Source organism: Lissotriton vulgaris, chromosome 5, assembly GCF_964263255.1.
Source record: "Lissotriton vulgaris chromosome 5, aLisVul1.2, whole genome shotgun sequence".
Lineage (NCBI taxonomy): Eukaryota > Metazoa > Chordata > Amphibia > Caudata > Salamandridae > Lissotriton > Lissotriton vulgaris.
Window position 1 is genome coordinate 1129873312 of NC_141693.1, and position 25259 is coordinate 1129898570.

Consider the following 25259-nt stretch of genomic DNA (forward strand, 5'->3'; position numbering starts at 1 on the left):
GAGGAACTCCCTGCAGTTTAATGGAGTTAAGACCAAGGTGTTATACTGCTCATCGGTGAAGCTGCCTACGCATATACCGGTGGAGTTTAGGCTTACCCCCGAGGAAGATCCGCTGGCTCCGGTCAGTACGATACGTAATCAGGAGGTCCTAATAGATAAAAACCTCCAAATGGAGTCGCAGGCAAACAAGACAGCCAGCGTGCGCTTTGGTCTGTTGCGCTTGCTACGTCGGATACTTCCGATTCTACTGAAGGATTTGCGTTCCCTGGTAGTAAGCAGCACAGTGATGAGCAGACTGGACTATTGTAATTCCTTGTATTTAGGGGCCCCTCAGTACATCTTTCAGGGTTTGCAAAGAGTCTGGTCTGCTGCGGCAAAACTGGTGCTGAACCTGCGGCGTAATTCGTCTTCTACGTATGCCCTGAGAGAGCTCCACTGGTTGCCAATCAAGGAAAGGGTCCTTTTTAAATCCCTCTGCTTGGTTTAGAGAACCATACACTGATTGGGTCCAGTCCCATTACAGGAAAAGTTTGCCTGGTATCTCCCTCGGCGACAACTTAATTCCTCCGGCGCCAGTCTGCTGGTAATTCCGAGATTTAAACGTTCCAGGTTGGGGGGAGGGCTTTCAGTGTGGTCGGTGCTCATCTGTGGAATGAGCTACCACAGAGGAATAGATAGATTGATTCGCTAACTGAATTCAGAAAGAGCCTAAAAACATGGCTATTTCCAAACGCTTGACCCTATAGGCGCTCTCTCTTTCTGATTTCCTCACCATGATGGCTGTGTGTTCCTATATCTGAGCACCAGGATACCCGTAGGGTGGCAGTAGCGCTGTAGAAGAATACTTACAATTACAATTACAATCCCTTCCCGATGCATATCACCATCCACATATTTACCCTCCACAGATGCACATATGCATCCTACCTGACAAGATACACACTTCTCAGTGGTATGCTAAGTCACAAATCCAGAAAGTTCAGTAAGTGTTGAAGGACTGGGTTCTTTAAGACCCAGCGGTGCCAGGGCACAACACCTGAAACCTTCGTGGGTAACCTGCTCCGGCGTACGAATCACAGAGACACGGGACACTTCCTTCGGCGTCAAGGATTCAAGGTTTATTTACTGCAGGGAACACAGAAGTCACAACAAGTACACCACGTGCAACTTGGGGAGACTGCTTCAAATTGGTTCTGTGGATCGCTCCTTTTATACAGTTTTTACCCATAAGGCAACATGGTACACAAAAGTTTACAACTCAGTTCCCACCATCATCCCCCAGAGGGGTCGCTTTGGTCACTTTAAAACACATGAGGTCCGGAACATAAGTGCGGAAACATTTGGCGTTTCCCAACTGTAAAAACCCATCTTCCCAACATTAGTGCATTCCAATCAGCAGTAAAACAGATCGAAATAGGAACAAAGACAGGTGCAGAGGAAGACGGAGACAGTGGGAAGATCGGAAAGGGTGAAAAAGGGGAGGTATCGGGAAACACGAGATACAGGCATCAAAGGGACGTGCCTAATGAGATGCACGGCTGAGACAATAAGTCAGTGCGGCAAGATGAGCCTTGAGCGGCGCCATCTGCCTTACAGTAACATCCCCCTCGTCATAAAGACATTTACAAAGAACATGTGTCTTCCGCACATATCTTGGGAGTCCCAGGGTCGCGAAGCGGACAGCGTCCGTTCGCTGGCTACTTGAGGGCAAGAGACAAAATGGATGCCGTATCTAAGATGGAACCCGTGGGTACAGATAAAAAACCCACATAACAAACGAACGGTTTAAGCTAGCACAGCGAAACTGCGCACACTTACTAAACTCGTCATTTGCGGTTCATAGATACCAGACTCGACTATATTCGTGCGAGTCGAAAGCACCACTTACAATTGTCACGGAACCTCAGACGCTCCTTTTGCCCTCATGTAGGCAAGCACTAGTCGGAATCATATTCGATATTCATCAAACCATCGAGATGTTGCTGTAGCATAGCTCTGTCCAATCGAGTCCCCTTGGTAACAGGTGGTTGTCTTATACACGTTGTAGCACAGAGGCCACATAAGGCAGGACCACACTGCACACAAAGGCAACACGTGAACAGGAACACTACAACGACTCCGATGATCATCAGAATCTTCCAACCCCAAGTCGACATCAGGCCCCAAAACCATCCAAGTAACGTCCAATCCCCTACATCCACGTGTATGGATTCGGAGATCTTATGCAACCTCGAGATGGCTTGATAAACAGTAGGAGCATTATCTGGAATAAAAATGCAGCAGCTCGAATGGATCACCTTACATACCCCACCTCGATCTGCTAAGATGACATCTAAAACCATACGGTTTTGTAACGTCATAAGTCTCTCCGCCTGAAGTTCTGTGGTGATATTACCAAGGGCACTGGCAGTAATATTAGCTGTTGATTCTACCACTCGAGTCAACTGTCTCAGGTTCCTACTATTAACCATAGGTCCCCAAAACGGGAGGAAACCCTTGAAAAAGTCTCCTGCCTCTTGACCGGCAGTATCCTCTTCGCTAATTACGCCTCTCACAACTCTAGTCTTATGATAATCGGCATCTACGGTAAACGTCGGAGGCAACAGATTTGCAATGAAACATGAGCCCATAAAGTCAGCGGGCAACCATGTGTATGCACGATCATAGCAGATAAAGTATGTACCCTTGGCAGCCAGTAACACAGGGGACGAGACCATAGGCAATATGTAATTTTCAATGCAAGCACTTGCTCCAAGTCGGGCTTGCGATCGTCGGCCACGACCCATAAGACAAAAATTACCAGTGTGGGGTACGACCCATATCGGAGGCGAGCTTTTAAGCTGCTTTCCGCTAGTGAACGCACTATATTCACCTCTACTTAGGACCCTATAGGCTTGTATCTCTTCTTCAGGAATAAGCGAGGGATCATAGATATCACTATCTAAATCCTCTATTGCTATCGACAAAGGTTTTTGATACGAGGTAGAACCAGAGTAGGGGGAACGTGGTTCTCGAATGGGGTGGAAACCCAATGCGCTTCGAAACATTGTTTGAAATGCTCGAGCTGACCCTTGGGAACTATACGGTAACACCAGATATGGAATTCCCTTATCCGTAGTATGTGGCATCAACCCACACACCCAACAATTAGTAGTGTTAACCACTAACTGATGTTGATGAAGGAGCTGAATAAAGGAATTGTTGCGGAAGTCTACACGTCTAGCCTGCTCGTGTTCCGGTAACATATGGAAGGAATGGGGAGAAACAGTAGAGGTAAAATTAGGGTCAGGAGTAGGAGTAGGTGTAGCAGAAGGTAAAAAGTAAGACATCGTATAATACACCCCACCCGCCAATAATGCTGAAATAGTCAAAAACAATACAAACAGTTGGAATATGAAACATTTGGTACGACTGAGTTGCTGCAGCTTGAATCGATGAACCTGAGCTCCCTCCAAATCATTCAGCTTCGAGAATGCCATTCCCTACGACCGTCCGCAACGTTTCTTGACGCACTTCGTTCTGTGTAGCAATAGTCAATCCCTAGGAGTTCCCAGGAACCGACGGCCTTTAACCTAGTGTCAAGACCTACTATCCAGAAGGAAGTACGCGCGCGGCCCTACGGCCTTCAATGCACAATATGTATGTATGCAAAAACAAAGTCTCTCAGCTGTGGAAGCAAAAAGTACAAGGAATGAAGCCCAATATATATACATACAAGAATATTTACAATAATACGAAGGTTCAAAACTGATCATGGAAAATGGGATTATGCAGTTGTCAATACAACAAAACGGAATCTTTTATTTGTCCTTAGTGCGAGATCGCAAAAAGTATCGGGTTTTCCCACGACGTGTCTGCTCGTCAAACAAAGGATCCGTTGAAGAGACAGCGTCCTGCTGATCAGTTGAGTGTTCTGGTCTTGAGTCTTTCGATGCTAATTGTTCAACAGTGTCTTTCTGCTGCGCTGAGGATTCTCCAACAGGCTGAGCGTCGCTAAAAGGTACAAACGCCGGCAATGTTTCTGTTTCCGTTGACGCAATGCCTCTCCTTACCCACGGGTCTGCCGGCAAAGGAATAGGGACTCGTTTAGTGTGGGTGGCATGCACCCAATTCTTACGTCCCTCGAGACGAACGGCAGTCCTCGTGGCCAGGAGCACTTGATAGGGTCTGGTGAACCTCGGATCTAGGTTATGTTTGCGTGAAAAATTTCTCGTCACCACCCAGTCTCCGGGCTGGAGCTGGTGGCCTGGACCCTCCGTCTGCGTCGGCAGTGCGTCGTAAACCTGTTGGTGAATTAACCTCAGTTTAGCAGTCAAGTCATGTAGGTAATCGATCAACATTGGGTACTCAAGATCAGAAAACATTCCTGGCCTAGGAACCCCCCACACATTCGCCGGACGGCCGAACACTATTTCATAGGGACTAAGCCCTACTCGGGAGTGTACAGTCGCCCTAGTTGACAGTAATGCTAAAGGTAAAGCGTCAGGCCACGAAAGACCAGTCGTAGCCTGAATCTTCGCTAGTTTTAGTTTAAGGGTGCCGTTGTACCCTTCAACCAAACCAGCTGACTGGGGATGATTGGCGCTATGGAATTTCTGATTGATTCCAAGGCCCTTACACACACTCTTCATCACACTACCTACAAACTCACTTCCGTTATCTGACCACACGACTCTAGGCATTCCATACCGAGGAAAATATTCCTTCAGTAGGATTTTCGCAGTAGACAAAGCAGTATTGTCTTTGAGAGGATAGGCCTCGATCCATCGAGAGAATGCGCAAACCACCACTAAAACGTATTTCAGGTTGTTGCATCTCTCCATATGGATGAAGTCCAATTGAATCACCTCAAAGGGATACGAAGGGGGAGCAAAACTGCCAGGGGGAGTTGGGGTCCCTTTGCCAGGATTGTACATCATACACACCATACAATTCTTCACCAGACGTTCAGCACATTTCGTGATACCATCATTCTTCCATACAGGAGACAACAATTTACAAATACCTTTCACGCTGATATGTGCTAACCCATGCGCCATTGTCACAACGGCCAGCACATACGCATCAGGCAACAACCATCTTTTCTGATCCGACAAATCAATCCAACAACCATTCGCATCCAACTTTCCCGTACTTTCTTTCCACTTCGCCTTTTCAGTCTCGGTGGCCTCATTCTGAATTTCTTTCACACTTTCGATAGTGTCCTCACACATGCTCGATTCTGTAGGCCACCTAACCGAACTCGTCACATACATTCGAGTGCTAAGGTTCCGGGCAGTCTCCTTAGCGATCTCGTCTGCAAACGCATTACCACGACCAACATCATCCGTCACCTTACGATGCGCACTACATTTAACAATCGCTACTTGCTTAGGCAACGTCAATGCATCCAAAAGATCATTCACAAGCTGGCCATGCTGAATCTTCGTACCATGCGACGTCAAGAAACCTCTCTCTCTCCACAATCGTCCAAAACTGTGAGCAACTCCAAACGCATATTGGCTATCAGTAAACACATTCACACGTTTCCCTTTCGCTAACACACATGCTCTAGTAAGAGCAATCAATTCTGCAGCTTGGGCAGAATTTTGATTCAACCTTGCAGTCTCAACAACAGTATTCAACGTTACAACAGCATAAGCGGTAGTCACATCGCCATTCGGCAACTTAAAACATGACCCATCCACATACAGTGTGCCATCCGGATCTTCCAATGGGGTGTTTTTAAGGTCCACTCGACCTTTTGTTTCCTCTTCAGTCCTCAAGTAGCAATCATGCTCTGCTACTTCATCTGACTCTGTGCTAATTGGTAACAAAGTTGCCGGGTTCAGAACATTACAACGTTTTATCTGAATGTGGCTTGCCAACAACGTCAACTCGTACCCAGACAACCTCGCACTCGTCAAGTGCTGAGTTTTCGTACGATTCAAAAGAGTATCGACTGCATGCGGAACCATCACCGTAAGCATATTATCCATGACCAACCCTGCTGATTGTCGGATGGAGACCGCAGCTGCCGCAGTTGCTCTCAAACAACTCGGCAATGCTCTAGCTACTGGGTCCAAGGTCGAGGAAAAATATGCACATGGACGCTGTTTACCACCGAAAGGTTGCGTTAAGACACTCAAAGCACAACCTTCCCTCTCGTGAACATATAATGTAAACGGCTTACTGTAATCGGGAGTACCCAACACAGGAGCCGAACACAATGAATCACGCAGTTCAGAAAAACTTTTCTGACATTCTTCCGTCCATGGTAAAGGAGTTGAAACATCCTTGCACGTAAGAGCCACCAATGGTTTCGCTAGCAATGAAAAGTTAGGAATCCATTGCCTGCAGTACGACGTGATACCTAGAAAGGCACGCACATCTCTTTGGGTTGTTGGCACAGCCATTCGTGCAATCGCTGCAATTCTCTCTGGGGTCAACCTCCTTCCCTCCTTTGACAATAAGTGACCTAGATAGGTTACTTCTTGACAACAATATTGGAGTTTAGTAGGTGACACCTTGTGATTCAACTCACAGAGATGTTGCAGCAACGACACTGTAGCAAGTTTGCAAATGTCCTGAGTATCGGCAGCCACCAATAAGTCGTCGACGTATTGGATTAAGGCCGCACCGACCGGCAACCGAAACGCATCCAGTTGACCCTTCAAGGCTTGACTGTAAATCGATGGACTTTCACAGTAGCCCTGAGGAGCGCGTTTGAACCGGAAGCTACGTCCACCGAGAGAGAAACCGAAAAGGTCCCTGCTCTCTTCGGCAATCGGGATGCTGAAAAACGCATTTTTCAAATCAATCACCGAAAACCACGATGCAGAAGCCGGAATCAGAGTCAGTAGCGCCGTGATGTCAGGCACAACAGGGAATTGAGGAACCACAATTTTATTCACCTCCCGTAAATCGATAACAAAACGATAAACAGGTGGTTTTGAAGGATCAGTACGTTTAAGAATAGGCAGCACAGGGCTGTTGCACACGTTTCCCCGAGTCTCTTCAATAACATCTTTCTCAATCAGATCATAAATGATCGCTAACAATGCTCGTTCACCATCAAGGGAGATACGATACTGGGGAATACGTGGCAAACGCACATTAGATTTCAACTGAACAACATAGGGCGAGATATCAAGTAGGCCCACGTCATTCGGACCCGTTGCCCACAAAGACGCAGGAAGAGAACTCAATTCCGGTGGAAGCTTATCGAGGGACAAATACATAGGAGAGACAACCCTATCTCCTAACGTAAGCTTCACACCCGCAGGAGAACAATACAAAGTTGCGTACAAACGTTTAAGCAAATCCAGGCCCAAAAGATTTTCACCACAACCTGTGGTTAGAATCAATGGAGCTTCTAGCTCACGTGGCCCAATTTTAAGGGCCAAAGGGCACGAAACTGGATTGCTAACGGGGGCGCCAGAGAATCCCACGGAAACATTTGTTAAGCCAGACAAAGGTGCGCCAGGGAGTTTCGAATGCTGAATAGAACTTTTCGCTGCACCAGTGTCCAACAGAAAAGGCTCAACGACGCCCGATGTAGCAACTGCGACGTAAGGCCCTCTCTGATCAACCGGAACTGATACCACTCCCTCTCCTTGTCTTTGGCTGTCCTAGTAATTACTGTCGTCAGTTCCCTGATCGACGTAATAATCGTCTACATTGTACTGCGCAGATCGCCCTTGCGACGATCCACGTTGATCAAAACAATTATTATTATTAGAGGAGTTATCAGAACGATCATTCTGAGTACCACGACCTTTACCACGTGATGCCTGCTGCGAACCACCACGACCTCCTTTAGACGAGTTACCACCATTACGTTCATTCAAAACAGGGCAATTGAATTTAATATGTCCCTCTTGTCTACAATAAGCACATTGATTGTACCCTAACGAGGATCTTTGGGAGGAGGAGTCATTACGCGGCTGCGATCGATTCGATTGCGGCTGCGATCTATTCTGCTGGGGTGCATTCTGATTCGAACGCGGAGGATATGCTTGTTGAAGCAACACTTTAGTTTTTAGCTCTTTCGTCTTTTTATCAGCACGGTCGTTCTCTTCTTTCTCTCTATTCTCATAATATTGCGCTGTAGCCAATATCTGAGCTGAAGTGGAAACGGCCCATGCACTTTCCGAATTCTTTAATTTATTGCTCAAATCGGGCAATAAGTTTGAAACAAATTTATCCACAAACAATCTCTGTCCACCCTCGGTACCCATATCCTGTCCGCTATGGTCAATGAATGCTTCCTCGAACCTCGTAAAGAAGTCGGAAACACTCTCATCTTTCTTTTGCTTGCAAGCTGACAATTTATCCCAATTTACCCTCATAGCTGGCATAAGAGTTTTCATTAATGTAATTATTCTTTGGGGAAGAGCAGCAATCAACTGTTCAGGCTTAGCACCACCAACTTGCAACCCATCTGCCGCTACGATGGCCGTCCAATCACCACCTAGCTCGGTCGCGTGATTTTCCTGACGAATCTTAGCCCATACCGGTTGCGGTACAACATTGCCAAACAACATATCGATATCGGCAAGATTCATTACCGTAGCATCTACGAGCTGCGATAATTCTTTGTAATACCCTGCAGGATTTTTGCGAGGGTCAGGCAAAGATTGCTTCACCTGTAGCACTTCCGAGCGTTTCCATGGGAGATGTATCCACACTCTCTGGAAATGCGGGGGAATAACAGGATTAGCTGTAGCATCACCTGGCATCCACACTGGTGGAACTTCACGCATGGGATATTGGCCAGACTCATCTGGCGGTGGTTCAACATCCTCGACAAACAATGCATGAGGTATCGGAGCGGGGCGAAAAGACAGCAACCGCTCAATAGCACGTCGAACGTTAGTATCTACTATCAGTCCATTTGCGAACTGAAGCTGAAGCTCAGACAGGGCGGTCAGCACCTCGTCAGGCGCATCGGCCACTATCTGATCATGAAGGAACTTGCACATTTCATTAAACACATATCTCTGGGTTGGTATATTAAACTGACAGAACGTTTCAAGGACAACACGAGGTGGATTTCTAAGAGGGTTGACCATCCAACCCATCGCCATATTATATAGTGCAACACGTTCTCTGTTTCCAGGAAGCTGACTACGTCTCTGAGGACCATCAGAACTAGCGGACCCATGAACAGGTCCGAGCGAATGGAAGAAACTAGCAGCAAGAGGAGTAGTACGGGAACGAGTAGAAGGAGAAGCATACGATGCAGAACTAACAAGAGAAGGAGTAGAAACAGTAGCAACAGCAGGGGTTAACAAAACAGGTGCAGCAGCGGGAGCAGGAGTATGTGGAAGTGGAGGAGCAGTAGGGATAGAAACAGGCAAAGGAGCAGGGACAGTCGGAAGAGTGGGTGCAGGTTGAGGAACAGGCTGAGGAACAGGCGGAAGAATAGGTACGGCAGGAACCACAGGAGCTGCAGCTGCGGTACCCTGTACGTACGGAGGTGGCGACTTCATGAGATAAGACATTAAAGGATCCTCAACTGGCTCTACCTTCTTTTCCGACTCCGTAGGCAAAGCGGGATAACATTTATCTACGGTCATACGCTGTAGTCTGTCAAACACTTCCTTATCCTTAACCTCCTTATCATGCTGAAATTGCTCTGCTTTCTTTACTATAGTGGCAACATTATCTCGCTGATTACGTTTAGTCTGTCTGATTTCTTTCTGTCGGGCTTCTTTGCGCCACAACCGAAAGGCATCAAACATGGCCGGCCTTGATTTTCTTTCGAACAATTTAATCTCTAGATTATCTAAGATCGGGGCCTCGAAGCTACCATGAGGTGGCCAACAAAGGTCGCCGTCCTTCTTTGTATATTTAATCCAATAATCATTAAAGGTAATCGGACCTAGTCCATGTTTACTATATAGTTCATAAGTGGGAGTTCCAACCGGAGGTATCGGACACGAGTCCTCCAGTCGGGAGTCCGTACCACAAGGTCTGAAACAACTAAACAAAGTACTACGACCAGGCATCTTGCACACTAGCCGAGTTTCACAAACTTCAAGGGTTACGGGATTTACCAAGTCCCAGCAAAGAACAAAACCCTCGGTCTTTGGCGGCTGCAGTCGTCAAACAACACAACAAAGTACGCTAGCAAAGTGTCACCGACAAAAACACTCACACAGCGTTAACAACAAAAACACTCGCTAAAGTGTCAACAACCAAGAACTCTGGGAGCGACCCACAAATACTTAACTCAAAGATCAATGGCGTCACCAGGAAGGCCCGTCTATCGTCTCGCTATACCAAGGTCTACGCCAGGCGCCAAAACAGGTCTACAGTCAGGGCAGCAGTCCGTCGCAGCCGTCCGGAGGCGGGAATCTTCGCGGGAAAAGTCTTCGGGCCACTTATTTCGACAACTGGATCGATGAAGCGGAGTGCACCTTCCCTCGGAGATTTCACACGAAGTTCCTCACGATCGTCGGGCTTGGACCGGTACCACTGATGCAGCCCAACGTTGGGCGCCAACTGAAGGACTGGGTTCTTTAAGACCCAGCGGTGCCAGGGCACAACACCTGAAACCTTCGTGGGTAACCTGCTCCGGCGTATGAATCACAGAGACACGGGACACTTCCTTCGGCGTCAAGGATTCAAGGTTTATTTACTGCAGGGAACACAGAAGTCACAACAAGTACACCACGTGCAACTTGGGGAGACTGCTTCAAATTGGTTCTGTGGATCGCTCCTTTTATACAGTTTTTACCCATAAGGCAACATGGTACACAAAAGTTTACAACTCAGTTCCCACCATCATCCCCCAGAGGGGTCGCTTTGGTCACTTTAAAACACATGAGGTCCGGAACATAAGTGCGGAAACATTTGGCGTTTCCCAACTGTAAAAACCCATCTTCCCAACATTAGTGCTTTCCAATCAGCAGTAAAACAGATCGAAATAGGAACAAAGACAGGTGCAGAGGAAGACGGAGACAGTGGGAAGATCGGAAAGGGTGAAAAAGGGGAGGTATCGGGAAACACGAGATACAGGCATCAAAGGGACGTGCCTAATGAGATGCACGGCTGAGACAATAAGTCCGTGCGGCAAGATGAGCCTTGAGCGGCGCCATCTGCCTTACAGTAACATCCCCCTCGTCATAAAGACATTTACAAAGAACATGTGTCTTCCGCACATATCTTGGGAGTCCCAGGGTCGCGAAGCGGACAGCGTCCGTTCGCTGGCTACTTGAGGGCAAGAGACAAAATGGATGCCGTATCTAAGATGGAACCCGTGGGTACAGATAAAAAACCCACATAACAAACGAACGGTTTAAGCTAGCACAGCGAAACTGCGCACACTTACTAAACTCGTCATTTGCGGTTCATAGATACCAGACTCGACCATATTCGTGCGAGTCGAAAGCACCACTTACAATTGTCACGGAACCTCAGTGTTCATCCTGATTATATTTTGGTTTCAACATGTTGACATGGCTTATGACACCCATCAATGCAATTGGGTATGTGTGATTCTCCCACCCACGTCTACACAACCATATTTAGGGTAACACCTACTCAGTATGTCACATCTCCAGCAACATACTCATATTTTTTCACCACCAATTTGAAAAATACACAGGTCTCTCTCATTGATGGCCAGCACCGACATACACTTTTAGACACACCTCCTGCCACAAGTTCTAGAATTGCGAACTGTAGAGCTGGGGAGCTGAGTTTGAATCTCGGCATCAGCTCAACATCCTGTGATTCCAGGGAAATCGCGTTGTCTCCCGGTGCCTACCACAAATGAATGTGTTCTTCTTTAATGTAAATTGTGCTCATGCCATGTTGTCGAGTTCGCGCTATATAATATTGCAAGGAAAAATAAAGTAGGGAAACTCGAGTTCACACACTACTGAATGCGCACTCTTAAGTGCATCAGCAGTGCACTGTGAATCGGAGCGTTTCACAGGCCTGTCACAGATAAGAAATGCTATCAAAACGAAATCCTACAAAACAATATACTACTGGCCGGCAGCAAGTCATACCCGGACAACGTCGGGACGGGCTACTAGTATTCCTATACAATGGTAGCATCACTTAAATGACATTCAGACTGCAAACAGGTGTAAGTAAGGTGCCTGTCCTTTGGCAATGACACACATTGATAAAAAAAGAGTCCATAGACAGGACTGCTGGTTCAGACCCTCACATCATATATCAGTAGAAATGTTGCTACACTAGGAGCATTCGGGTAAAATCATAGTCCTGGGAAACTTAATAAGGCCACAACTCAGGATCAGCAGATCTACAGGGGGAGTACTCTGTGGACCAGTACCATAGGCAAAATAACTGTGCTGCAGCCTGGGTCATAGACCATACACTGCACAAATCATTGTCAGCGTTTGCTCTCTGCATGCTAAGCCTACTATTCAGACATGACCACCATATGACCACAATTCCCATACCTACCTGTACATCTAGTGGCCATCCTACATCAGACATGACTGTTGTTGATCAATTTGAATGGGTCTGTGAGTTGTTGATAGATCTCTGACGTCAGGTTAGTGTGGCCTCATGTGTGTGCATTGATTGGTGAGACCGTACACATATCTCAAATATTCCTCACAGGCACCTAACAGAACACATTCACAATTTGGGTATAAAGGCCTACAAATGGTCCAGCACATCTTGCATCAAATCATTTGCCCATCCAACTTTGGCAACAATAACTTTTTACATGCATTGAAATGTAGACTATAGGAAGGTAGGCGCATCAGAAGTATGACGTGAAGTCCATAAGAGAACCGTGCCACATACACCAGAACATGTACACTTTTATTTTACCAGACACACTATCTGAAATGTATCTGGCGCATGTCTGGGTCTCATTCCCACAATCTATCTGGGCCATGTGTATGGATAGCTGGAATGCAGCTGAGTACATACTGCATAAATAGTACTCATCTGCTGCTCTGAAGTGACAGAGAGCTGCCTATACAGGGGAAGGACCGCATCGACCAGGGTTTCCAGCTCCTTCAGAGTGAAGGCAGAGGCCCTGCACCCTGGACAGTGTGTCATGGCAACACCCAGAGCAGCAGCTGATGGGTTGGGAGGTGTAAAAAGCAGCACTCTCTGGAGGTAAATGACTTAATTTCCAACTCGCAACACATAAGTAGGCCAAATAGGCGGTCGTCTGTTATGGCAGTCACAAACATTGGTCCGCGCTGGTTGCATTTTTCAACTTTAGTCAATGGCTGTGACTGCTGTGTGAAACTCCGCCCACCGCATGGTTCAAACTAGCCATGAGTCAACAATCCTGCATGTTCCATTGGCAAGGGCGGGCTTCCACATCTGCCTCCACTGTAGGCGGACACATCCTTTGAAACCCAAACGTCACAAAAACAGCCATCAGACAGTGGCTGTATCCAGCGTGGTCGAAACCGCTTACTGCAACTTTCTTTTGAAAGAGGTGTTGCTCCTGTATTTACCATTGGTGAGGGCTAGAGCGCCATCATTTCTGGATTCACATTCTATGTGTAAAATGAGCTTCTAAGTGTAAATGTAAATTGATACTTGTATAGCGCACTACTCACCCGCAAGGGTCTCAAGGCGCTTGTACGAATACCGCTGTGGAACCCATCCTGGCTATCCCTGTAAGGCATCCACTCCTGGGCACCCCCAAGGTGGAGGCCAGGCATCCTTAGCGTTGTGGGGGCCGTTGTGGAGATTAAGCAAGCTATTGCCCAGAGTTGCAAGAGTGGGACTCCATGATTGGAATAGGCACCGAGGCGAGAATTATCAGGTCCGTGGAATTTTTGAGCCCAAGACCCACCGAGGCGGGGAATTGAACCCTGGTCCCGGGCTAGACCTCTGCATCAGGGTCTGCCACTCTAACCATTGAGCCACACTTCTCCACTACCCTACTACATTTATCTGTTGGAAGGTGTCACCTGGTGTATGGCACCATGGCTCTGAATAGCCCATTACTGACACACTGCATACCAGCCAACTCACACAGTGTGTCACAAGTATTTGGCTCCCTTAGCACAGTCACCTGGTGAGAAGCCTAAATCACACGGTGGCAAGTGAAACAAGCTGAAAAGCAGTGTTAACAGTGGCTTTTGAGCTAACTTTTGGAGGCTGTAAGCAGCCAATGGTTTAAGAGGTGTGAATACATCCAGGACATCGGCGAAAGCCTCAATCAACATTTTTCTCTTGGGTGAAGGAGAGGGGGGAGGGCTTGAGGACGGGTAGAGTGCCTCTTTGGCAGAGGCCCCAACCCCTCCAAGGCTCAGCCATCTCCTCACATGATGGCATCCAACTCACTTTTGTGCATTAGTATGCATGTGCACACTTAACAATGTGCAGTGCACACCAGCAATGACTTTAATCATATGTGCAATGCAGACTTTACAACATGACAGTGTCCACCATACATCAGTTCTGTGTATGATGTACACAGTGCTGTTACAGACATGTGGATTAGATAATGGGGTTCATAGGTGGAATTTACCGTAATTCCAATTGATCATATTCATCCTGGAGAGCTCAATATATATATGGAAAGTTAATGTGACAATTTAGACTGTCTACCGCCTGGATTGGCCTCTCCTAAGCCTGTTGTCACTTGTGGGAATGTCTTCTACTGCCATGTGATTCCAGGCATGTCTTCAAATTTCCTCATACACAGATTCGCTATGTATGCTGTTGTATGTCATGTATATATGATTTGAATTGTTGTGGTAACATCTGGTGGAATGTCACAACCTATGTTCAGCATGGTACTTCATAGTGTTTTACCAGCATTGATTAGGCACATGGACAGCTACATTAATTTCCCCAGGCATGTAGATTTAGCCAATGTGAAGGGTTGTTTAGAAGATTTGTACATCTCATGATCTGTGCCAGATTCCCAGGTTCAGCCCATGACTCCTACATACTGCGTAACAGCATCATACCCCAGTTGATGTCACAACTACTACCGGGGAGGGCGTGGCTTGTTGGTGAGTATAATGTGTCAAACCTTTGGATGTGTGTTTTCTGTGAACATATTGTGCAAATGTTTGACTATTTATTGCACTCCTGTCTATCTTCCATGTCTGAGATTCAGGGTACCCCGACTATACCTTGGTTATTGACATCATTGAGGAATCCAATAAGACCAGGGGAATCCCGCTTCATTGAGGCCCATGGAAAAACATGGCAGCCAGTGGAGTGGGCTTTTGGGCTCCTGAAGGCCAGATTTCGCTGTCTGGATTAGACCATTGGAGCCCTCCTCTGCTCACGCGGGAAGGTGTGTCCGATTACCATGGCCTGCTGCATGCTCCACAACATGGCACTGCAACGGAATATCCCTCTCATCGCAGAGATGGATACCAGCAGGAGCCACCAGGTGAGGATCCTGAAATGCCAAATAATGATGACAGTGGTGAAGAGGCAGAGGTTCACATGCGTAAACAGTTCATCAACAACTTATTTTCATTAGTGTAAGTATGCAGTGAGTTATCTTTACTTTGTCTGTTAGAATGATTGTTATTGTGTAGCTGGGAGGACTATGTGCATTGATACATGATAGTTCTGGACAGGTGTGTTAAACTCTGTGCACTGCTGTTTATGGAGTAGGGTATTTTCATGTAGCGTTGTCTAGGTGTCATTTACCTATGTACTGTGTACAGTAGATTTGACAGAGATTGTTGTCATGTGTATGCTTTCCTTGCTAATCTGTTCCATTTTATATTTATGTTTTAGGTACCTTCACCATATCATCCTCATCTGGACATTTCAGAGTTGTAATAGCAGGTAAATGATGCTGTGTCTAAATATGATGTGTGTTGTGTATTCATGCTTTGTTCGAAGTTTTGTTCTATTTTCAAAACAAAAGAAAAAAATATTTATAAAACAAAAAGTATGATGCGGCTATGGATTATTCCTGGGAATGTCTGTCACAGACTTTGGGTGTACAAATCTGGTACGAAGCCTGCTTGCACAGCGATAGGATGGAAGATGCTACAACTCCATTGGGCGTGTGCCCTGTCATTTTCTGGTCCTCCTGCAATATGTGTGACACCATGTGCTCCCACAGAATGTGGTTGTGGGACCAAAATATGCTAATCTTCCTTCACATTGGCTAAGTCCTCCATGTGTATGAGCTGGATGTATCAGTTGATGTGTCTCATCATTGTCTGCCACAGTGCTTGTGGCATAACACTGACATATGTTTGTGACATTACACAGAACCACCTCTCCTTCAGAAAGCAACTAAAAACTTGGATATTCGATAAGTAAAGCACCTCCCTCCCTCTAGCGCCTTGAGACCCTCGGGGTGAGTAGTGCGCTATACAAATTTTGGAACTTGAACATTCCACCAGATGAAGCAAGACTGGTTTGGAAATAACTTGTGTTCAGAAACTGTAGTACTGCCATGTTGTGGGATACCATTTGGGAGTAGGGGATGTTCTCATGCTGGTGATTACATGAACCAATTTTCTGTTGCTTATTCTATTTGGCATTGTCAGATCGCCTCCTCCTACCGTGTACTAGAAGTATTCCCATCACATTTGTGGTCACTGACACAGTTATATATGTGAGATATCTTGTTTTGCGGATTATCTGACATTATGACAGCCTGCTGTTTGGCATTATGGAACATAGTTGTCCTGAAAGTGTACACCTGTATATCTGTCTTGTTGTGGCATGGTTGAGCGAGTGTGTAGCACTTTGTTGACAATACACATGTATATTCTTAACTAAGTAGCTTGCACTTTCATCTTAGGGATCACACAGTTATTAAAAACAAATCTTGCTTGATATTAATGATACCACATTAGTTAGTATTTGTTAGAACTGGGGGTCTCTAGTTGGCAGAGGTAGGTACCACTGTCCAAATAGGGACCCTTGCTTCTAGTCAGGGTAAGGAGGAACCACTCTTTAGATAACCCCTGCTTACCCCCTTGGTAGCTTGGCACGAGCAGTCAGGCTTATCAAAGGAAATGTGCAAAGTATTTGTACCAACACTCACAGTAACACAGTGATAACACAACAAACTGACTCCACAACAGTTTAGAAAAATAAAGGTATTTTAATCTAAATTACACAAGACCAAAATGACAAAAATCCAACATACACAGTTCAAGAATATGGTTTCAAACGAGTTCTTAAGGTTGCGTTAAATGATGCACAGTTGTGTCACGTTTTAGCCAACAGTACCTTTAGATGCGACAAAAGTTCCAAGTGAAAGCTGTAGCGGTGAAAAGCAAGCGATGCGTCACTCCTAAGACCCTGGGGAGGCGATGCTACAACCCCGCTGGACGCAGCGGGCGTGTTGAGATGACTCCGGTCTGTATGGGAAGGGATGCGATACCTTGTGTGGATTCCGGTGCACAGGTTTCGGTGGAAGCGGCTCACAAAAAGTACGATGCGACGATCTCCGGTGTGGCAACGATGCGTGGCTCAGCGTCGATCTTCTCCTCTTGCGGCCCCTCGATGCGATTGCTCTGAGATGACTCTCGTAGCGACGTGATGCGTTCTGCAAGCAAGCAGTGCGACAATCTCACCCAGTGATGACAGGCTCTGTGACGATACTCGCAGCGATGGTAATCTTCCCGCACCGGACTGGTGTGTCCCGCAAGCGAAGGATGCGATGGCTCTGGCAGCAGCAACAGGCACTGCGACGATCTCGGCCTTCGCGGCAGCGGAAATTTCCTCGAACTGACGGGATGCGCTCCGTAAGCGAGCGATGCGTTAAAACTTGCAGAAAGTCTTTAAAATCTTGGTTTCCAGCTTCCCAACACAGGTACAACTTCCAGAGGCACCACAACTGGCCCAAACACTCTAAGAAGGACAGAACTATCTCAGCAGAGTTCAGGGAAGCTGGGGGTGAAGTCCTTTTGTTCCTGGGACTTCTTAACAGGGAGCCAGCTCTTCTTCAGGCCCTTGGAGATTCCTTCACGCAAGGGGACAGAGCACAAAGCAAAGTCCTTCCACTCTCCTTGGAAGCAAAGCAACTGCAGGTCAGTCCAGCAAAGCAACAGCAGGACAGTCTTCCTTCTTCAGTCTTCCAGCTTTCTCCTTGGCAGCGGTTCCTTCTTGATTCCAGGATGATCTAAAGTTCAGTGGTCTGGGTCCTGTACTTATACCCCAAAAAGTCTTTGTTCCCTTTGTGCAGGAGGGCTCTGAGCCCGGTCCAAACCAGGTCTGGAGCACTCTGTTCTTTTTTTCTTCTTTCCTTTCACAGTGCAGAGCAGAAACTTCAGACGCCCCACGGGAGATGGAGCCAGCATTGTGGAGGGAAAGAACAGCCCTGGAGCCCTTTGTTGACATGATTCCTTCTCTCCTTTCACAGTGCAGGGCAGAGACATCAGACGCACCACAGGGGGTGGAGCCAGCACTGTGGGGGGGCAGTCAGAGTCCTATTCAGGTCCCAGGTGCAACTCCTCCCTCCTATCTAGATGCAGATCTCTCTATTCACCACGGGGCGGACTCATTCTGTCTCCTGGAATTCCCCAGCCCTGTCACTCACAAACCAGACAGTCAATTCACAAACAGGCCAAGGCACACAGAAAGGTCAGATAAGAGAACAGCCACTTTCTAAAAGTGCTGTTCTCAAACACAGGATTTAAAAACCACCTTTCCTAAAAGATGTGTTATTAAATTCTGAGTTCAGGGATACCAGACTTTTATGTCCTACCTTGATCCTATGGGAAGATATGCTGGTAGCCACTATAGCCAGCATTCCCCATGATAGCTTATGGGCAAGATAGCCTTAATTTAGTGAAAAACGAAAATGGCTGTAATTCTACCAGAGCATGTTACCTGCACTAGTACATGCTCTACCTTTCACATACACTGCACCCTGCCCAAGGAGGTAACTTGGGCCTTCCATAGGGGTGACCAATGTCTACAGAAAGGGAAGGGTTAGGCCTGGTCAGTGGGACACTGGCCAGGTTGACATGGCAGTTCACAGACTGCACACAGGCACTGCGGTGGCAGGCCTGAGACACAATTTTAGAGCTACTCATGTGGGTGGCACAATCAGTGCTGCAGGCCCACTAGTAGCATTTAAATCACCTGCCCTGGCACACTCAGTGCACTTTACTAGGGACTTCCTGGTGATACAAATATGCCAATCATGGATAACCAATTAGATAATGGTGGGCGGAATTTGCGTAATCGCGTTAAGCAACTCTCCACGAAATGGTAAAAAATCTCTGCGAACGCGCAGAAATTTCACGAACATGTTTGAACTGGGTTGATGTGGAGTGCAAAAAAACGATGGATTTAGGCCCAGATCTCTCTACTGGGGTGAATGTATGACATTGTTCTGCATTCTGTCCATCAACTGTGGTTTTTAGGTCTCGCCTGTCAATGCGCATGCGCATTGAGCGGAGCGAGACTATAGGGGCTTAAACAGAGTTTAACCAGACTGGCGATTTGATGAAGTGCATGTGCGCTTTTAGCTCAATGCGCAAGCGCAATGAGTTAAAATGCGCGTGCACAGCATCAAATCGCCAGCCATCTGTTCCCTAGCAGCTCTTCCCGCTCCGCCCCACAAGCTTCCCCAGCGTACGCTCTGCCTCAGCCGCACTCCTCCCACACCTTTGAAGTGAAGCTTAGCTTCACTTCAAAGTCCCCTGCTGCTTCACACTATTCACGGCCGCCAGGCAGTGTCTCTCCCTCATCGTCGCTCTCCCCGCTCCGCCCCCTGCTGCGGCCGTGTCGCATTTCTCCTCCCCCTCCCCACAGCAATGCCCAAAATCAAACTTGCTGCGAGAAATCGAATCCGAACATAATAGACGTGTACAAATACGTACGATTACCTCTTGAGTGCTTCGTTTTCGTATATAATGTTTGTGTCTTTCACTTAATCTCCACGTTCAGTGTCCCCCACAACCTCCCGCCCCTCGCTGCATTTCCTACTCTGTCACCCCCGTCGCTGGATCTGTTTGTCTGACGACCACCCACACTACAGTGATCTCACACCTCTCCAGTTTACCGCGCTTGCCAAACCCAATTGTTTGTAAATTGCACTTTGAAAGACAACAAAATAAATTTAAAAAATAATACGTGGTTGGCTTAAAGACAGAACTCCTAAACTAAGCTGAATTTATCCGTTTCAATTTCAAGATGGATGTCCGCATTTGGTGACTGCAGGGTGGTATTTCCCCGAACCGGTACAGAACTCTCTGTAAGTCTTTTGAACTTCCCTTTCCAAGAGGGTAACTAAAGCCACAATGTTTTAGGACCACCTGTAAACTGAAAGCAACTTCAACAGTAAATTCAAAGCCGGCAGGATTCCTAAAACAAAACTAGCAAATATTATATTTTACAGTTTCCACAAGGAGAAGTGTAAACAAACGTTAAGTACATCATGCGTTCGTCTCGCAGTGCAACAGAAGCAGTTCAGTTTCAGTACCGGGAATCAATTACTATTCTTGCAATGGTTGTCTTGTGCTTTAAAAGGTAAAGAAAACATCTTCAAAGTCAGTCGACTTCCTTTTAGAAGTAGAAGTGCTGCAAAATGGGTAGCAAAGATTCCCTAAGCGGGGGGGTGCTGCAGCAGTTTAGCTCAATACGCCCCTCCTGCCTGTGACTGCGACTGGCCCAACCCCTTGCACTGGTCCCGGGCAGAGGGAGAGAGCGCACTATGGCAGATCCGCTGAGACCCCTCCTGCAGAGGAATTGAGTGCTGCGTGATATGTCCATCACCAAGCTCGCTACCATGCTCACCCTACCAGTGTGACAGCAGCTGGTGAGGGCAGACCAGGCACTAGTATGAGCAATACCTGACTGATGCGGAACCCTGCCCTTTCATCGGTGTGTAGCTGCTACACCAGATCTGCACAATATATAAAACCGCAACCTAGGACACCCTTGACTTCTAGAGCTCTGCTTCACCATCTCAAAGAGTAGGCAGGTAGAGCTTTCTGTGCCCACCCTGTATCCCCCACCAGGCACACCCAGCTAAACTATCAAGGAAACAATACGTGTACTCCACACAGCCTATATGAGAAACCATATTTTGTTTTCAATTCTGTATGTCAACAATAATTGTGCTTAAAACGTGGTGCTCATAACAATAACTTATTTTCTTTTGTAAATTATTTTTGGATAGGAGGGTGCTGTTAAAACATCATGGCGTTCAGTTATGCATTTATAAATATACACAGTTTGTCAATCAATGTTATGCTACTGCCCAGGGGGATAACCAATTTCAAAAGTGTATATTGCTTGAGTGTATCTGCCACTAAGAAGATTCCTCATGCCTCAACAAGATTGAGATGTGTACATGACCTATAGATAACGAGTTTGAACGCCAATAGTTTATCATTTAATCCCTCCGAGGTCGATAAACGAGTACTGTTAGCTATGCAGACAACTAGCGAGAATCTTCCAAATATTTGAAAGTGAATGGTTAGCCTCGGTTTAGAAACAATGCAGCTATAATTCATACTTTTATAACTCTTATTTTATCCACCCGTGTGAAGAAGTAACTCAGTTAGTCCCAACTACACCCCTAATTTTGGATATAAGAAAGAACACCCCACACATGGACACTCGGAGCGGAATCCAGGCTCAATTCTTGGAGCTAATGCTTGTTTTAGATAGTAGAGAGCATCTGGCCTCTGTTCTGGCACACGTGTGACCTTTCTGAAATATGACATGGTGCCAGGGATCAGTTACTCATCCCCTTCCACACCCCAGATCGTGTCCTAAGGTGGTGCAGTCCTGAATTTGACATTAAATTCATTTTCGTGATTGACCACAATTAAAACCTTTGTCTCCATGCATTTTAGGTGGAGCAAGTGCTAGGGTGGCCAGCTGCAAAAAAAATAATAATGTATGCCTATTGTTGCTAGGTATGCAAAAGTAGCCTTTGAAGGCCCACTGCTGGCGGTACACATTTCCCTCTTGTTGTCATTCGGGCTCCAGTTTTGCTCAGTACATGCAACCTTCTCAGTTAACCCCTTGCATGCTGCCGCGATTCTGCGCCTGTGCGGCAAAATCGCGAGTGGGCGGGTTTATGACGGCCCCCAGCCGTCATCAGCACACGAGCGCCGTAGTGCATGACGGATGGGCGCCGTCATCAGCATGCAAGGGGTTAAACACTATCCTTTCTTGAGGGACAGTGTCCTGGAGATATCTTATCAAATTCTTCTAGAGTAACCAAGGGTCATTTATGCTTCTTCTACCCCTAGTGACATTACGAGGTTGACTTGTACCATTCACTTCTTATCAGACCATTAGTTCTTGCTTAAGGGCTAAACTAGCTATATAAGAGACAAGCGCTGAAAATCACAGAAGTAAATGTTGCTCTGGGAGCCTGGTTTACTTATTGTTCCTACTGCTGCATCTCGACACATGAGCGCTGTGGTAGTAATGGCAGCTTTCACTGGGCACAAACAACACCAGCCTTCAGTGTACGCTTCCACCAGGCACACACCACCAGACGTCAGTACACGCTTTCACCAGGCACACACACACACACCACCAGCCGTCAGTGCACGCTTTCACTAGGCACACACCACCAGCCGTCAGTGCACACTTTCACCAGGCACAGACACCATTAGTCGTCAGTGCACGCTCTCACCGGGCACAAACACCACCAGCCGTCAGTGCACTCTTTCAGCAGGCACACACAACCACACCGTCAGTGCACACTTCCACCAGGCACACACACACACACACCATCAGCAGTCAGTGCACGCTTTCACCAGGCACACACAAACCACCAGCCATCAGTGCACGCTTTAACCAGGTGCACACCACCAGCCGTCAGTGCACACTTTCACCAGGCACAGGCAGCATTATTCGTCCGTGCATGCTTTCACCAGGCACAAACACTACCAGCCGTCAGTGCACGCTTTCACCGTATTTAAGCATTACAGTGGATTCCTGTCACACACACAACCACAACCACACATACAACACCGACACAACCACACCGTCAGTGCACACTTTCACCAGGCACAGACACCATCAGTCGTCAGTGCACGGTTTCACATGGCACAAACACCACCAGCCGTCTGTGCACGCTTTCACCAGGCACACACCACCAGACGTCAGTGCACGCTTTCACCAAGCAAACACACAACACCAGTCGTCAGTGCATGCTTCCACTAGGCACACACCATCAGCCGTCACTGCACGCTTTCACCAAGCGAACACACACCACCAGCCGTCACTGCATGCTTTCACCAGGCACAGACACCATCAGTCGTCAGTGCACGCTTTCACCGGGCACAAACACCACCAGCCGTCGGTGCGCGCTTTCACCAGGCACACACAACCACACCGTCAGTGCACACTTTCACCAGGCACAGACACCATCAGTCATCAACGAATGCTTTCACCAGGCACCCACACACCACCAGCCGTCAGTGCACGCTTTCACCAGGCACCCACACACCACCAGCCATCAGTGCACCTTTTCACCAGGCACACACCACCAGCCGTCAGTGCACGCTTTCACCAGGCACACACACCACCAGCCGGCAGTGCACACTTCCACCAAGCACACACACCACCAGCCGGCAGTGAACATTTCCACCAGGCACACACACCACAAGCCATCAGTGCACAATTTATACAGGCACACACACCACCAGCCATCAGTGCACACATCAATTGTTAACGCATCCACAATTAACTATTGTAGCAATCGCAGTATGGCACACTTCACGTTTAAACATATTCATCTAAAACGCAGCATGATGCCATTGCTACAAAAATAAATACACATATTTATGGCCTACAATTTTTAGACTTTTGTTGCAATTGGTGTTGCAATATTTAGCAATGCCAATAGCTCAAACTTAATTAATGCGAGACCTATTGCATTGCAAATGCTTGTTGCAATTGTCACCCCGAGTGGGATGGGTATGCTCAGACGTGAGTCCCATGCTCTCCACACCACTGGATTCAAGCAAGCCGGGCTGAAGACGGCTGGAATGCCAGAAACCGGTCCTCTGAAGCTTGTTTCTGGTCCCGGGAAGACATGGCTTGGCAGTTCGGGCTGGACTGTTCCCATGAGGCACAGGGTGAGACTGATTTGCATATGGCCATGTTTGAACTGGGGTGGTGTGGAGTGCAAAAAAACGATGGATTTAGGCCCAGATCTCTGTATTGGGGTGAATGTATGACATTGTTCTGCATTCTGTCCATCAACTGTGGTTTTTGCAATTGTCACCCCGAGTGGGATGGGTATGCTGAGACGTGAGTCCCATGCTCTCCACACCACTGGATTCAAGCAAGCCGGGCTGAAGACGGCTGAAATGCCAGAAACCGATATGCCAGAAACCGGTCCTCGGAAGCTTGTTTCCGGTCCAGGGAAGGCATGGCTTGGCAGTTCGGGCTGGACTGTTCCCATGAGGCACAGGGTCAGACTGATTTGCATATGGCCATGTTTGAACGGGGTGGTGTGGAGTGTAAAAAACGATGGATTTAGGCCCAGATCTCTGTACTGGGGTGAATGTATGACATTGTTCTGCATTCTGTCCATCAACTGTGGCTTTTGCAGGCCCACTCGTAGCATTTGAATCACCTGCCCTGGCACACTCAGTGCACTTTACTAGGGACATCCTGGTGATACAAATATACCAATCATGGATAACCAATTACAATAACAATTTACACAGAGAGCATATGCACTTTAGCACTGATCAGCAGTGGTAAAGTGCCCAGAGGCCTATTGCCAACAACCACAGGTCAGGAGAAATAAGGGAGGAATAAGCTAAAAGTTTGGGGATAACCCTGCAAAAAGAGCCATTTCCAACAGTATTGTTGTGCAAAGTGAATGTATTGCTGTTCGCAGGGTGAGTACAAGAAATGAAACACAATAAAACCTAAACTAAACACAATGTAGTGCAGTTGTCAGTGTTGGCGGATTAATCCATTGATATTAGAGCCACACTGACGGGAGTCACAAGTCCAACACTCTCCTCCCATCAGAAGTGGCAAAGTGTACAGAAATAGTCAACAAAGTGAACGGATTGCACACAAAAGAGGCCATCAGGGAAACCATTTCTTCCTAGTGGTGGAGGGTGTCTTGCCATCCAACTCTGCTGGCTGTTTCCATCGACATCACACCCTACATCGGGTGGGAGGATACACAACTGCAGGATCCGGGGTATCTGAATAGTCTGCCCTTGACAGGTCCTCCCTCCCTGTGGCTGCCACAGATGTAGAAGGGACAGATGTAGATGCGCCACAGGAAGGGGTAGGAGATTGTGCAAAAGCCCAGCAGAAGGTTGTATTAATGTCCCTCAGCACACCAATGACCTGGTCCATTTGGTCATTATTATCAC